The 16,916-nt window shown below is 38.1% G+C and overlaps 1 protein-coding gene across 2 annotated transcripts in view; it reads right to left on the reverse strand.

Annotated features, from left to right (window-relative positions):
• LOC144056455 (contactin-4-like) overlaps positions 1-16,453 on the reverse strand; it is a 145,320-nt gene extending 128,867 nt beyond the window's left edge. For both annotated transcript variants that reach the window (XM_077573294.1, XM_077573292.1), the window contains exon 1: positions 16,084-16,453. The gene's annotated coding sequence lies outside the window, so the exon portion shown is untranslated. The remainder of the gene's footprint in view (positions 1-16,083) is intronic.
• Between the last annotated feature and the right edge of the window lie 463 nt (positions 16,454-16,916).

Raw genomic sequence — 16,916 nt, forward strand, 5'->3', positions numbered from 1 at the left:
GGAATAAGACATTATCGAGTACATTGCTCCAAGATAAGAAATAAAAATAAATAAAAACCAAAAGTTTAAAATTATTGCATAATTTCTTAACATAAACATATATGTATGAGAGAATATGTTAAGTGAATTTTGCCCTTAAAAACTAAAATAAGATGATGTATATATGGTACATATTTTTTCATGGTTATTCCACCCCTGATAACATTCACCAGAGAAAACACAAACACAGAGTGAGATCAAAACAACCCTCCATAAAACACTTACTAAAAGTACCAGGAATTTTTTGAATGTGCCATTAATCATTAATTATATATTCTGCACCTTCCAGCTCAGACCTCCATCCACCTCTCCAAAAGATGCCTTTTATCTTCATACATCATTAAGAGGCTTGTCAGAGTCAGTCTTTGGTACATGAATGGTGCAGGGCAGTGACTTACTCCTCGAGAGCATTTTTACGCATATTAAAGTGTGTCTGATAAAAGCAGTGAGCTCTAGGCCGAGCTAAATAATGACTCTTTAGTAAGTGAACAAAACCCGTTCATTTTATACAGTCAGTGCAAAACGTTTAGGGTAAAACGCTTAGGAAGATGATGATGAGATTGAAACAAAACCTATGACAATGTTATATGCTCACAAAGGCAACGTCCAGAAAAAACAACAACTGGAAATGTAATGTTGGATGACTTTATTTCTTTTCATCATCCCTTAAAACTCAGCGGCAGGTACATTCATTCAATCCTCTATTTCGAGTGCAAGCATGGGAGACCGAATTTAGGAAAAACATTGTTAACTCATCCATGTATCTTTATGAGTGCTGTCTTGACCAAATTTTGTTTTTTTCTTTCAGACAACAATAGTTGTACTACGCAAAGCCTGTGTGAAAGAGTTTTCCCCTCTTAACCAGTTCACTACAAAGATCTGCAGCTGAAATGCCCCATGGCAAGTGGAAGCACAATACGAGACCATTTTCTAGAACTGAAAAAACAAACCCCACTTTAGTCCATTTTACTCAGCTTTCTTAAAAACTGGATAAACTGTACCCATTTCTTAACATAATGGCACCTGGTACTATTATTTTGTGTTCTGCTACTCACTCTATTCTCTAAATCCAGGATTTACCGATTGCAGGGGAAAACAAATCTATTGTATTAAATTCTAGTGGGACTAAAAATCTCAAAATGAAAGTATCTTGGGGTCTTTTTCATGATCACGAGTAAGGAGTGAATGGAGCATGAGATGGACAGGTGGATTGGTGTTGCATCGGCAGTGATGCAGACGCTACACATCATTCTGTTGTGGTGAAAAAGGAGCTGAGCCAAAAGGCGAAGCTCTTGATTTACCGCTTGAGCTACATTCCTCACCTACGCTCACAAGATGTGGGTCGTGACCAAAAGAACAAGATCACGAATACAAGCGGCCAAAATGGCTTTCCCCCGCAGGGTGTCTGGCCCTTAGAGATATGGGGAGAAGCTCGGTTATCCAGAGAAGAGCTCCTGTTCCACCGCATTGAGAGGAGCCAGATGAGGTGGCTCGGGCATGTGGCGAGGATGCCTCCTGGATGCCTCCCTGGGGAGGTGTTCTGGGCAGTTCCCACAGGGAGGACAACCCAGTACATGCTGGAGTGACTATTTTCATTTGGCTGGCCTGAGAACATCTCAGGGTTCCCTCAGAAAAGGTGGATGAAGGGGCCAAGTGGGAGGAAAGTCTAGGCTTCCCTGCTAAAGTTGCTGCACCCACGCCCGAATCGGATAAGCGTAAAAAAATGATGGATGGATGGATGGAACAAGATGAGACCTCTATTTGAGTTGAGGCCATAATCACTTGGGGCCACTATTGTACAGTCCACTGTACAGTAGAGGTATCAGAAGTGTACTGACAAAAATAAATAAATAAATTAAATTTCTGAATCCAAGCATCAAGCCCCTCAATTTGGCCTTTAAAATCGCTTGCAAAATTTATCTCATCCTGAAAACAAACAGTTAATCACAAAAACAAAACAAATATAACCTCTATATTTATGATTTTGTTTGAAAAAAGTGCTTGCTATTTTGAAACTGACCAAATGACTCTACTACTCCAAATGTGTCACATTACAACCTGTTAGGGTAAACCATTTACCAGTGTCATACCTGATCGAGTTCAATGAACTAAAGTTCATGAACTTGTTCATATTTTGTGCAAACGTGAATTGAACGTAGTGCATTTTTGATTTGAACATGAACATGAACATTTTTATGAGTGAGTTTGTTCTTTTTTTCCAGTTCATTTTCATTCAAGAGTGCCAGGTTTTCTCTAGTGAAAATCCAGCTAAACACACTTTAAAGGGGAAGTCAACCCCAATTTTTTTTTTTTTTACAAGAATATGTGGTATGTGACCGTATTAGTCTAAACACAGCATTCAGATTAATGTTACGAATGTGGAATATGAGTTAAGCAGCAAAATCAACACATTTTCATCCATCCTATTCTGCCACTTGCTGTCGACTGAAAATTACATTACAGTTGCAAAGGGATCATAGAACATTTTCGTTTAAGTCATATTCCATAAATTCAATTTTAATCGGAATGCTGTTTTTAGAGTGGGTGGGTGGGGGGGATACATACAACATATTATTGTGAAGCAAATTTTGGGGTTGACTTCCACTTTAATTGTGGCTGTATAAGGGGTAGAAACGGTCGTCCAGTAACCAGAAGGTCGGCTGTTTGATCCCCGCTCTTCCCAAGTCATGTGTCGTGTCTTTGAGCAAGGCACTACACTCGAATTGCTTCCAGTGCTACTCACACTGGTGTATGAATGGTGCGAATGTTTGGTGGTGGTTGGAGGGGCCGTAGGCACACACTGGCAGCCACGGCTCCGTCAGTCTGCTGCAGGTCAAATGCTGCTACTAAAGTAGTCTACCACCACCAGAGTGCAAATGTGTGAGTGCATGAATAATGTATAATGTGAAGCATCTTTGAGTGTCTAGAAAAGCGCTATAGAAATCTGATGCATTATTGTTATTATTAAAAAGGCATTATTTGGCGACCCCGGCCACTACCAGTTACACGACCCATGCATCATCAAAATACAAAGGTGATTGGTGGGAAAAAAATATTAAAATAAAACGCAATGATGTATACAGATAGAATGCACAGCATCCCCTCTCCAACTGACTCGACACATTAGGTATCCTCCTAAGAGGAGCGCGAGATGCTGTGACTATCGCGAGACCTGCAGCGAGACCGGGAATACCCAACATGGCGGCACCCTGCTGCTAAAATAGAACTAGCTCTATTTTGCTAAACCAAATCCGAATTTAACCACCATATAACTTGGCTTCTCTCTTCTCTTTTTCATACGGCAAATTTGGTATACCACCCAGCGTGGAGGACCTTGAACGTTTCATTGACGGATACTTTTACAGCTGCGCGATGGAGGATCCTTTCCACAAGAAACCTTCCAAGAAGAGAAAAAATGACTGATGGACGGACACGGATGATCTAGCTACTACGGACGTCTTGGTCAGTATGCTGGACTCCATAAACAAAAAACTACATGACCTCTGCCTCATCCGCAAGGACATCAAGGAATTAAAGGTGAGTTTGGAATTTGTCGGCCAACAGGTAAGTGACCTCGAACAAGATAATGCCGAGTTACGTTCTTCACTCGCGGCTGTTTCAGCCGAGTTGGAGACGATTAAAAAGGATAATAAAACGCTAAAAGAAAGTTTTGGATGTCCAATCCCATAGCATGCGGGATAATTGAATATTCTCAGGCATATCCGAGAACACCTCGGACAAACCAGAGGCGGAGATAAAAAAATAATAATGACGACATCGTTCAAAATTCCTCAGGAAACGGTAAATAATATCTCTTTTCACCGTGTACATCGGCTTGAACCTCGTAGAGGCAACAAGCCCGTCCTATTATCGCTAAGTTTGAGCATTTTAAACAGAAAGCTTAAAGGACAGCGAGCTTAAAAGGACGCCTTTCATGATGAATGACTAATTCCCGAGAGAGATTAATGAGCGGCGAAAGGTATTGTTTGCCATAATGAGACAGAATTGGCAGGAGGGTAAACGGACTACGATGGTATGATAAGATATACATCAATGGCCAACTATTCCGGAACCCCAACTCCCCTCCTTGGCTGTTCTATTAGGCATTGGTAGAACTGAACTTTGTTTGATTATTAGATGTATACACATTATATTACTTATTATGTATAGACTATATTATAAACATAATATTAATACATAACTATATCTAAAACATATTTAAACAAAAATCTCACTTAGGTTACCATTTACTGGTGTATTGTTATATGTTTAACCCCCCATCAATTTCCTTTACATCCACTTCCCTCCCCATTTTGTTCACTGTCATATTTACTTACACGTCACCTCTCCCATTCACACAAATCCCATAAACCACCTAACTACTCTGATTCCATCCTATAACATGTCAATATTCACAAGCAGCTTATACAGATATACACACACGCCTGAGTTTATATTGTCTGTATGCATAAATTAGCTCTGGTTTCCTGGAATATGTGTGGCGCTCGTTCACAGGCAAGAAGAATAACAATTTTACACCATCTCTCAAAATTAAAAGCAGATATTTGTCTCCTACAAGAAACCCACCTACAAAAATCAGAAGAAAAATTATTTATTGACAGGAATTTCAGTCAAGTATACTCTGCCTCTTATAACAGTTGACAAAGAGTTTTTTAAAGAATTTATTCTTTACTCTAAATAATACAGTAACAGACAAAGAGGGCCGATACATTATTATTCAAGTAACTATATTTAATAAAGTATATACATTTGATAATTTATATGCCCCTAATAATGATGATCCGGCCTTTTTCCATGATTTTTTTCTCTCAGCTGTTTGATTTAGCAGCGAATTCTACTATTATTATTGGAGGAGACTTTAACGCAGTATTAAATCCATTAATTGATTGTTCTAATAATACAACATGTATAAGGTGATTACAATCCGCTAAAGTAATAAGGGAAAATATTGATGATTTTGGCCTAGTCGACAGCTGGAGACTTAAAAACCGGACTAAGAAGGAATTTACCTTCTTTTCCGCGGTGCACCGGCCTTTTTCAAGAATAAATTTTTTCCTTACAAATAATTCTATTGCTGAAAAAATTGGTACAAAAATACATCCTATTATCATTAGCAACCATGCAGCAGTCTTCCTCACCCTAAAAGTTGATTATACCTTTAAACCACCCCCGACATGGCGTTTTAACATCTCAATGCTAAATGATGCAGAGTTTGACAAAATTATAAGAAAAGAGTGGGCAGACTTTCTGGAAATAAACGACTCTCCAAACTGAGGTATAATTATATCATATTCATCTTATAAAAAGAAACAGGAGCAACAATTAGAAAAAGACTTGGAAGATAAAATTAAACAACTGATGGATGAGTACGCAATAAACCCAAATAATCAAATATGGACTGACTTACAAAATACAAAAATACAGTTAGACGATATGTTATCCAAAAAGACAGAGTTTATAATACAACAACTTTGAATATAATAACAAATCAGGTACATTTCTTGCAAACCAACTTCAACGCAATCAGGAAAAATCTCTTATAACGGCTATTAAAGGGACAATCCACCACACCAGCATCTACCGAAACTAAAACACAATCTGCTTCTTCCTCTGATCGCTGAATCGGTGGAGGCTGATGTCTGTGGATCTCCCTCTGCTTCATCTATCCTTCCTTTCTTTAGTCTTTCTTTTGGTCTCTTGAGGTCTCTCTAATTTGTTGGAATTTATATGCTTCTGCGGTTGGTGAAAGATTATGGTTTGTAACCCTGTGTGTAGTAGGTGTCGTCTGGTCGGCGCTGGATTTCACTTTTCTCTCCTTTCTTTGATCACTCCTCGGGTCTCCTGACAACTTCACGACTATCGGGATTCTGAAGTATTCAGTTTAGGTGAAGGGTGTGGGATTTTTGATAAGTTTCAGTTGAATTAATGAGCACAAACTCACACGCACGCTCATATGCACACACGCGCGCACACACACACGCACAAAAAAAAAAAAAAAAAAAAAGAGAGAGAGAGAGCAATGATGACGACATGTTGAATCGGTAAGATTACCAAATGAACAATACTGAGCTTTCTCTCTCTCTCAAAAAAAAGGTATCCTCCTATAATATTCAAGAATTTTAAGAGAAAGTCAGTGAGGATTCAAAAAAATAAGTGATATTGATATGATATTTTTTGTAAAACTATCTACAAACCGATGTGGTGCTCCGAAAGGCGAGATCGACTTGAACTGAAATATTAACCTCGAGTTTCCTCAATTTAATGAATCAATCAATTATTTAATGTAATAACTAATTGACCCAATTTGCAGGTGGAAGCGATGATCAAATGCCAGAGGGTAACAGCTCACACGAAATATTGGAGAAAAAAAAACAGAACTATGATTTTGTTAATTTTTGGAATAGTGAACTTAGTCTAAAAAAAATCAATTATGAACTATGAACTGAACTACTTCATTTTAAAATATGTGAGCTGATTTTGTAGAACTTGTAGCTGGCCTAGTAGAAAATGAACGTTCCCAACGTTCATTTCCATCGGCCAGGCAACCTACACTAGTTAGTACTAGTAGAGCAACTGAAGCACCAATTGCCTGCACGTTGGTCTTTGTTAAGGCTGTGTTCATTTAATTTTTTAGCATGTCCTTGCTGTCCTGTCAATTACATCAATTTTTGTCACCTTTAACATTTTTATGTTAATGGGATGAAACTTAATGCAGACATTACCCCCCAAAAAATTTTAGATAAAAAAAAAAGACAAATACTATACTAATTTTTAAGGGGAAATCTAATTTATGCTTCTTGCATGCCATACAGAGAAACAGATCACACACAGGCATGCAAAAAGCGATGTCAGAGTGGTGGGGCGCACAAAACAGTATTTCAACTGAGCTCCATTGGGTGATATTCAGTGGTTTGGTCAACAGCAGTCAAGACGAGCATCTCTCCAACAGCAAGTTGCAATTGATTTTTGTCCGCACTCAACCCCATAACCTTCCAATCCAAAGCTTTTACAGTTCAGTTACAGCTACTCGCTTTTTTCCCCCTAGGAAACTGATGTTAAACTAAATTGTAAATAGACATAAGGTCGCCACATTCAACATAGCAAATCTTTCCATTGCTAAAACCACATTGCAATTCCATTAACAGATCAATTCTGGCTTCTGATGGCAAAACAATCTTAAATATATGTACATACTGTATACACAGACAGTTAGGAGGGAATTAATGAAAACTGTGCACTTCTAGAAAAGTTGTTCATTTTTGGCAGGGTGTTGTGTATCGGCCTAAGGTTTTCAAAAATCCATGGATACAAGTTGGGGTGACCCCCTATACAATCCAAAATGGGCCCCCAATATAAAGAGAAAAGGTTATACTGTATCTCACCTTTCTTTATTATATAAATCTCATTTTCTAATTAGAAATTTAATTCTGATATATTGTTCTTATTTTACTTTTTTTTTTACTGTTAAATCTATTATCACAGCCATGTTTATCTAAAATAACCTATGAATGTATTTGAAAAAGTCACATTGATATATTACTCAGAGCCCTAGACTCATATTTTGATCTCCAAGGTATGCTTTTCTTTGTTGGTAGGACAGATCAGTAGCACTACAGTGTCAAAAATGACATGGTGACCAAAAGGACCATTGGTGAAGACTTAAATAAACACAATTTTAGAAATAAGCTGCAGTATAAAGTTATTTTCTAACAATATTAATCAATAGTTTTTTTTGTGTGAAACAACACAATTAACATACAGTACACAAACATTATATATTTATTCAAAGGTTAATTCATAATATACTGTATTTATTCAAAATCTTTCTTGAACCCTATTGCTTACTCTAGATCATGGATCTGAATCTCCTCAAGATCCTCGAGAGCCACAATCCTGTATGTTTTAGAGGTATCTCTCCTCCAGTAGACCTGAATAAAATGATCGGGATCGTTATCAGGTTTCTGTGGAGCTTGCTGATCATTTTAATCAGGTGTGTTGGAAGAGAGAATCCTCTAAATTATGCAGGACAGCGGCCTTCGAGAACCGGAGTTACATTTACTTATATATATATATATATATATATATATATATATATATATATATATATATATATATATTACTTATATAAGAATATATCATAACTGGTTTCTACGACGGCGTATTAGGGCCACGTATATATATATTTTTTATTGCCCCCACCCTCTAAAAAAATATATATTTATACGTGGCCCTAATACGCCATAGTATCCTTGTGTCAAGTAGAGCATCACTTTATACAACAGTTAAAGACTAAAGGAACCTGAGCTATAACTCTCTTTTTGGCAGGTGCCATCTTGTATTTGATGCATACTAGCCACTAGGGGGCCACCCCAACTTGTATCCATGTACAGTGTTTCCTCGCTATAATGCGTTCACTTTTTACGCAATTTTGCATGTTTGTTTGTTTGTTTATTTACAGTAATGTACCTATTTTATAAAATTTATGAAGGTTTGAACATTGAGAATGTTTAACCAAGAGAGAAATGTGAGAAAAAGTAAATGCCTTGATGAGAAACGTGTATAAACTGTGTTTAAAAAACATTTCTAATAAATGTAAAACATAAACCTAGCTACTTCACGGATTTTGTTAATTACGGGTATTTTTTGGAACCTAACCCCAGCGGAAAAACGAGGGAATACGGTATTTTTAAAAACCTTAGGCCCACACCTAACATCGTTCCAAAAATTTGAATATTTTCCAAAAGTGCACAATCTTCATGATTTTGCACGGACTCTCTCCTAGCTATTATGACATCACTATTGTACAGCTCTTTTACATAATACCAACCAACTTTGGCACTTAAGATGGACGAAGGCATCCGGCTGCTGGACTACGTGTCACTTTTACGTCAAGGACGCAAAGTAAGAAGGACTGCAGCACTAGTATAGTTTAGCATCAACTAACAACTGTTATCTTCTAATCATCAGCAGATAAACCAATTTTGGGCCAATTAGTTGGCTAGCCAACACTTCAATGGGCCAGCTGAAGGTGCCCAGGAGTCCTGCCATGAGTGACTACCCACCTCCCACCATATTTCAATAATTATCTCGTCCCCCACTGGAAAGCACTATTCCTGCATCGTGCTCGGCCCATAGTGTATTGCAGTACATTAAAAATGGGAGAAGTGTAAGGCTACAGGACAGTGCTAACCTGTAGCTTACACCCTGACCTAAACCACACAGCCCCCCAAAGCATGTACAGAGTATGAATGTAGTGCATTAAAAACAGCGGGAGATAGGTGGGGCAAACTCGAGGGAGACAGGGAGGCAAAGCCCAACCCATAATGAGTGTTTGTAACACATTAACATTGGAAGACAGGCAGGGCAGAAGAGCGGAGCAGCACAATTATGCTGAAAGTCCATATTGAAAGCCGGGCTTGTCATTGGCCCAGCGGTTTGTGGAGCAAGGTGAAGGTTGGTGCGCTGCATCAGACAGATCCGACCCTAGCATTACCACATTTCACCATGGCAAGAAATGTGCTATTTATTTATTTTTTTAAATCTTGATTGTACTGAGTGTTCTTTTTTCAAGAATAATTTTCCTTTAAATACAAATAAAAAGACAATATTTTGTGCGGCACTGACACTGTGAAAAAGATTGTTGATCAATCACAATTCAAAGTGAATCATGTGAAAGCCTTATAAATCATTTTTTAAGTAATACAGAAAATAAGGTTCTTGCATGTACAGTAGGTGATGTGGGGGAGAGGAAATAAATATTGTTCTGTTGTCACAGCAGTGTAAAAAAAATGTGGTGAGTGGTAAGGCCATTTTTGCTTTGAGTGTCATAGATAGAAATAAACAGTAGCAATATGTGTGCAGTCACCACTGCAGATAATTGTTTGCAAAACCACATTTTTTTTAAATTGACAGTCAAAGATAATATGTATGAGTTTGCATGTACTGCGTTTTTTTTTCCTACGCTCCAAGACTTATAAGCTTGATTGAAGACTCTGGGGTGTGAATATAAGTGTGAATGGTTGCTTGTTACATATTTCTTATTGCCGGGAGTTGTCAAACCGCTTTTCATCCTTCAAATCTTTCATTTCACAAACACTACACTGGTTGAGTCAATGTTTGTGACCCTGCCCCAAGCTCTGCTGACTAAATGCAGACTACTGCCCCCTGCTAACACTAACCTGTCATTTCAATGACATCAAATCTAAGAGAAATAATAAAATATGTCAGTATTTCATCAATAATAATAAAAAAAAAGATTACTTTTTTGCCCCATGTTGAGATCTCAAGTACTGTTACAACACACATTTGAATATATCGAAACACCACATGTATAATAAATAACACAGCACACTAGTAGTGGTGCAACAGATCATCAATGATCCTTGGTCGGTTCGGATCAAGCCCCACGGTTTGGATCAAGGACAATCCGCGGATTGATTGGTGGGGGGAAAAAAAGTGCGCATTTACACAAAAGAAACATGATCAGTCCACATTCACTATAAAAGCAGGAGAGGAAGTTGAAAACCTTTGTGGATCACGTAAATCGCATGTATGGGAGCATTTTGGCAACTTGGGGTGAAATTAGAAACATACTCAACGTAACATGCCGCCTAAGTTAAGACTAAATTCAAAATAAAGTTCACCAAATAATACATTGATGGCTAGCTATCTTGACTCCCCTTGTAGACATTTAGGATTTCTTTATCGTAGTTTTGATTGACATTAAAGTTGCGATAACCATAACACAAAAACGCTATCCCAAACTCATATTCAATCATTAATTTTAGATGCTAAGAAACGGCTAATTAATTACGCCGTCATTGTATGATATGGCAGAAGTCTCAGATGTAAGTGGCTAGCAGCTAGCTGTTAGCATTACCAACAAGTGCTTGGCTGGCAACAGTTTGACATCTGTGGCTTGCTTTGTTTACTTTTTTTTCTTTCGTTTTTTTCAATATTATGGACCTAGGCTACTTTTTAATTCACTTTCATGTTTAAAGAATAGAATGTGCCTTAAATTCCACTTTGAGGTCTTTTAATTAGAAACAAAAAAAGAAGACGAATAGAAATGTGTCTTTATTTATTTTATAAAACACTTTTGCCCATTAAAAAACAAAAACATTTGATTCAAAATGTCAAACATAGCCGTTTAGATTTTAGGAACACAACTTTAAGACATTAATACCCTGTTATTTTATACATGGACCATGTATAAAATAAGAATGTTTCTGGCTCATATTGCACTTAAAGTTGTGTTCCTAAATCCTAAATGGCTATATTAGACATTTTGAATAGTTTTTTTTTTAATGGAAAAAAGCGTTTTACAAAATAAAAGACGACAAACTGCTATTTTTCTTTTTTTTTGTTGATCCAAAAAACGATCCGATCCGTGACCCAAATCCGTGATCTGATCGTGACATTTGTTATCCGTATGCACCACTACAATGCACAGAAAATTGTTCATAATTAAGTGAATGGACTACAATTACTACTATGTAAATCTTTCGAGTGTAATCTATAGGAATCCATTGCGTGTATCCTACGTGGGAAACAATAAAACTGCGACCCTTTGCTCATGAGCCTGTGACCTGCCTGTCCTTAGATGACTAATTTGTGACTCACATGTAGTAAAACATTTAGGTCAGGCATTAACACATTCTGGGAAAATCAACCAGTTTTCCGTAGCTAAATGTGAGTCTATATACTACTACCAATACTGATGAACACATGATTCCGTGTTTTAGTCCCCAGAGTCAGCGTCGCAGTGCTTCACATCTTCAGAGCCGAGGCTTCATCTATCCAAGTCTCATTATGTACTTACTCCTCATATGCAGTGGTATTCCCAGTCTCCAATTGACTGCAGTGGTGCATCTACTGAGCCACGAGTATTCTTACAACCCTGCCACAGCCAAAGCTACTCATCAATCAAAAATATGATTTTTTTTCTTTAGATGCCAGCCAACTATCAGCCCACTCCTCTGCACACCAACCCACAAGTCTTCTATTTAGGGGCAAGACTGGAGACACCAATCTAGTAATCTCTTTAAGAGCCCCTGGTTCAAATCTTAAAGTCACAGTCCCGTGTTACATTTAACCCTGTAGCATTCCAACGTTTGGTTTCTTTAAATCTTATGTACTGGTTTACAAATTTAATGGAGTCTGCATTTCACATGGTTGTACATTTCCAAAACCTCAGCACTATAAAACTAAAAGATCTAAACTAATGACTTCTGAAGTATGTATCTGATTAAGCCTGACAAAGTTATTTTGGGGCAAAAATAATTTCCCTGCAGGAAGAAGAATTATTTCTATTCTTTGTCTTTTAACCTTGATTAAGGCAAAGATAATAAACACTCCTGTGGAGATCCCCGTGTTATCTATTGCTTTTACCGCATTAAAAGGGGGGAGTCAAACTGCCTCAATATTTACTGTGTGCCTGATCCAAAATGAACAGAAAAAAAAATAAATAAGTAATGTATAGGACATAATCATAAACAACCATGAAACATGTCTTCTGATGTTTTTTTTCTGTTTCTATGTGGAATGAAGATGTTAGCAGACCTTATATTAATCAAATTAATAATGCAGCAGTTTCGGAAGCCTGAATCCCACTTCTGAAGCTGGTTGCTGTGGGACTCGTTATTAAGCGCTCAATTAAAGCCATTCACAAGGATATAACAGTGTGCAACAAGGTTTGTATTAAAAAATATATATATATGAGCTCAGTCCATCTGTGTAGACTAGAAAAACACTACACTGCTTTGTAACCAAGCCTGATAAAGCATCTTAAGGCAATGGTATTATACTAATATGATTAGTTTTCAAATGGGGCATTTACAAAGCCAGTGAGATGAAATGGGCGGAAAATTGTCCTTAAACAATGAGATGACTTGAATCTTTTTCTTATCAAAACAAATAAATAGTATGAGGTAATTCACACAGGGAAGGTGTTTTATTCCTTAACACATCATAGCAGTTGGTGAATGGAACATTTTCATGCTAACACGTTTTGTTTTCGTTTTTGTACAATTAAAAAGTCTAGTCAAGGCAATAGTGTATTTATTGTCAAGCATCACTTTGCAGAGGTAAAGTAAAGGTAAATTCCACTGATTGTCACACCCATCTAAGTGGGGGCGAAATTCGTTCTCCGCATTTGGCCCATCCAGTAATGTAGGAAAGCTAATTATGTAGTTAATTGGAATTTTGAACATGTTCAAAGCTTGCAAACAGTTGCAAAATATATTAACAACTGTTTGCACCTTGAACTGCAACCCTGGAAACACATGCAAACGTTCGCCACTCAGTCGTATATGGTACTCTGCGCTCTTATTTTTATCATTTTCCTTAGTAAAAGTTATATAGTTATATTTAATTTCCGCTTTCATCTGAGGGAAAGATGCCGTATATGCACCAATTCGTGTTTTCAGCCAGCGCTATAAACAATGGAGGAAGGATAGGCGCTAATCTCGTTTCGCTATTTTGTATTTGATTGGCTTATTGTTTCTGTAAGTGGCATTACATTCCGATCAGGTATGCTCAACACTGTTACTCGACTCTGGAGAAGAGACAATCGTGAGTGAACAGAAACAACAGAAACAAGCCCCACCACACCCTTTACTTGCAACTCCCCCACGCTCCTCTTTCACATTGTATATTTGGACTAGGGGTGTCAAAATTAGCGCGTTAATATTGCGTTAATTTAAAGTTCTTTAACTGCACTATTTTTTTAACTCTTGATTAACAACCGCCTCTTGTTTGGAAAGCCTCTACTGAAGGGAATTCCAGTCGCCACGCAGCAGAAACGTCCACGTCAAAATCACGCAATAGAAATGCAGTGTACTGCACTGGAGCTAAAAAACACAATGGCCGAATGTTCGAGTGGAGGAGCCCTTTGGACTGTCTAGCACTATCATCGGTTCCCCGCTTTGAAAGAACGCACTAGGTTAGCTGTTAGGACCGAGCTAGGTTGCTACAGCTCTCCAAGAAGGCACTTTCAAACCCCTGTGAGAGCCAAGAGCCGAATGGAAGCCATCTTGTCAGTTGGAGTGACCCCAAGCCAACTTGATCTTTAGATGTGAGGCATATCTTTTTCAGCAACTCCAGAAATAGCTCGTAAGGGTTAAAGTGTAACGCATTGATGTGTTCTTTCTGGTTCGCTTGCAGTAAAGCGGCGTCACTCTAAAATGCACATCCAAGAAATTAAACAAATAAAAATGATGTACAAAGGAGTCACTATAACACAATTTAGCAGTAGATAATTAAATAATAGATAATTCATATATTTGTGAGGACTGGCGTCAAGTTGTATTTTACAAATTTTAAATGTGTAGAAGTTTGCAAGTTACTTCACGTTAAAAATTAGATAGCTCTTAATATGAAAAGAACACAATAATCTTTTCTGGTTCGTTTGCAGTAAAGTTGCATCATTTTACAATGCGCATCATGAATTTAACAAAATAAAAGCACTGTCTGTCTTATATTTTACAAACACAAAGTATTTATGTCAAGTGAATTCCATAAAGACTACACATATCATTATTTTTGAAAAAATAAGTAGCCTATTTACAGTATTTATGTTAAGTGAAAACAAGAAAGACTACTATATCAGTTTTGTTTATATATATATATATATATATATATATATATATATATATTCTGAAATATATATTCTGAAATCTAACTTACTTTTAAAACCAAGTAATCAGTAAAAAATATAAATTACTTTTAAAATCGATGTTCTAAGATCTCCCATTCACATAAATAAAAAAAAACTAACTTTACAAACTAATATAATTAACTCATCCATTACCTCCCTTTTCTCTATACTGTTTATCCTTGTTATGGTTGTATAGGAGAGCTGGAGCCCAACCCAGCTGACTTTAAGGTGTGGTACACACTGGACTGGTTGCTAGCCAATCGCAGAGCACATAGTTAAATAAAAATAAATCAATCAATAAATAAATCAATAAAATTCACAATCAATCAATTAAATTGAAGAAACATTAGTCAAATGCTTAGAGACACAGCCCTATGTCGTTTAGCTTTGGAAACATCATCAACAACTTCCATTTCATGATCTGACTTTACACTATAATGTTTATTGCTATGCTCAAAATGTAGTGTTATCCAAATCTTATAAGACAATAGTATTTGTTTCCATTCTAATTCAGTGAGTGCATGTATGCAACAGATTGCACTGTTACTGCAGTTCATCTGTTAGCCATGACTTCCACAGATCACCTTGAATGAACACAATAGGCTCATTATCAAAATACTTTACTGGTGTGTACTGTGCGGGCTCACAAATGTATCGTCCACAAAACTGGAGATTTAGTTGCATGAAGCTCATTCAATTGTTTTTGTTTTTATGTCAATGAGAATTTTACACTGAATTTCTAGACTTCAGTTCAAATGTTTTCCTGGGTCTGAAACACTTTGTGAAATACAAATGTTAAGGTTCCAGAATGACTATCTTTGAAACACTGAACTGTCTTCAACTATTCCCCCAAACTGTGTGTTCGAATACAAGCAATGTAAAAAAAACGAGGGTGGGTAAACCCTCTTCTTTGCAGGGATGGATCATTGATGGCATCTGGACTATAGACCACACACACGATTGATATTAGGGCTCAAATTCACTCCTGTGTAATCCCACTCTATCCTGGACCAGACTGGTTGCAGTAAGGTAGTCAACAGCGGCAGGAATACAATCTGAAAATCTGCAGGGATTATAATAGGGAGGGTCTACAGTGAGGGATTACTAAACATCTGCACTGGACGCAGATTACTTCCCCAGCCTTAACTTCTAACATGATAGTTTCTGAATAAAGTGGATGGGCATAGCTATCAGATCAGAAGCAAGTGAAATTCAGACAAGGGAATCATATCTGCAACCTCCCCCGAAGAGTTCTGGCTCTCTTATTTAACATATGTTTTTTAACTTCAAATGACACCATGCTTATCTGAATGAAGTTGATGACGACACACGACTATGATGACTACAAAAGAAAATATTTCACCAACCTGTTTTGTGCTAATTTCGCGCGGGAATTAACAGCATGTATTTAATCCGTATTCGCTGCCGTGCGCCACAATGATCCGTGACTTGTGCGCTGATCCTCTTTCTTCTGCGTGTGCGCTTACATTGGACAGGCTGTGCGGCTCTGTGCGACAGCACTACTGTGTGTCTCCATCCCGCAGCCTCCCCTCTCCGTCAGTATCTCCCAGTGTTCTCCTGGAAAAGTGAAGTCTCAGTTGTCCTCACTGCTCAATGCGCCGAGGGCTCGACCTCCCTCCTAGTGTGCGGGAGCGGAGCGGGTCGCACGATGGCGGCCGGTGGGCTCGGGGAAGAGAGAGCCCTGTTTTGTTGAGTCTCCCCGGACCAGCCTCTCAATGTGCCTGCCATCCAAGCGGAACAGACTCCCTCCCCTCCTCTCACACGCCTCCCTCTACTCGCCGCCTCCCCCTGTTGATGCTGGGATGCAGGCGCGAGTTGGTCATGGACCAATTTCTGGATGCATTGTCGGTGGTGTGTATATAGAGGGAAAAAAGGTGAGGCACAAACCAATTAGGTACCGGGTATAAGCCTATGCACCATTGTCTCTTAGTGTCTGGGTTTATTTTAACACGGCAGCAAAAAAATGAAGTAGTACCACATAACTGTACTCAGGGGCGGATTTACCCACAGGAGTATTGGGGATTTCCCAGGGGGGGGGGGGGGGGGGGGGCGCTGGTCCGGAGCCAGGGCTGGTGAGCAGAGCCACCGAAAAAATAAAAAAACAAAAACGAAATAGGAAAAACGCATAGATCGGCACTAGTGGCGTGAGGAGGGGCAAACTGACCATTGGGGATTTCAG

This window comes from Vanacampus margaritifer, chromosome 8 (assembly GCF_051991255.1).
Source record: "Vanacampus margaritifer isolate UIUO_Vmar chromosome 8, RoL_Vmar_1.0, whole genome shotgun sequence".
Classification (NCBI taxonomy): Eukaryota; Metazoa; Chordata; class Actinopteri; order Syngnathiformes; family Syngnathidae; genus Vanacampus; species Vanacampus margaritifer.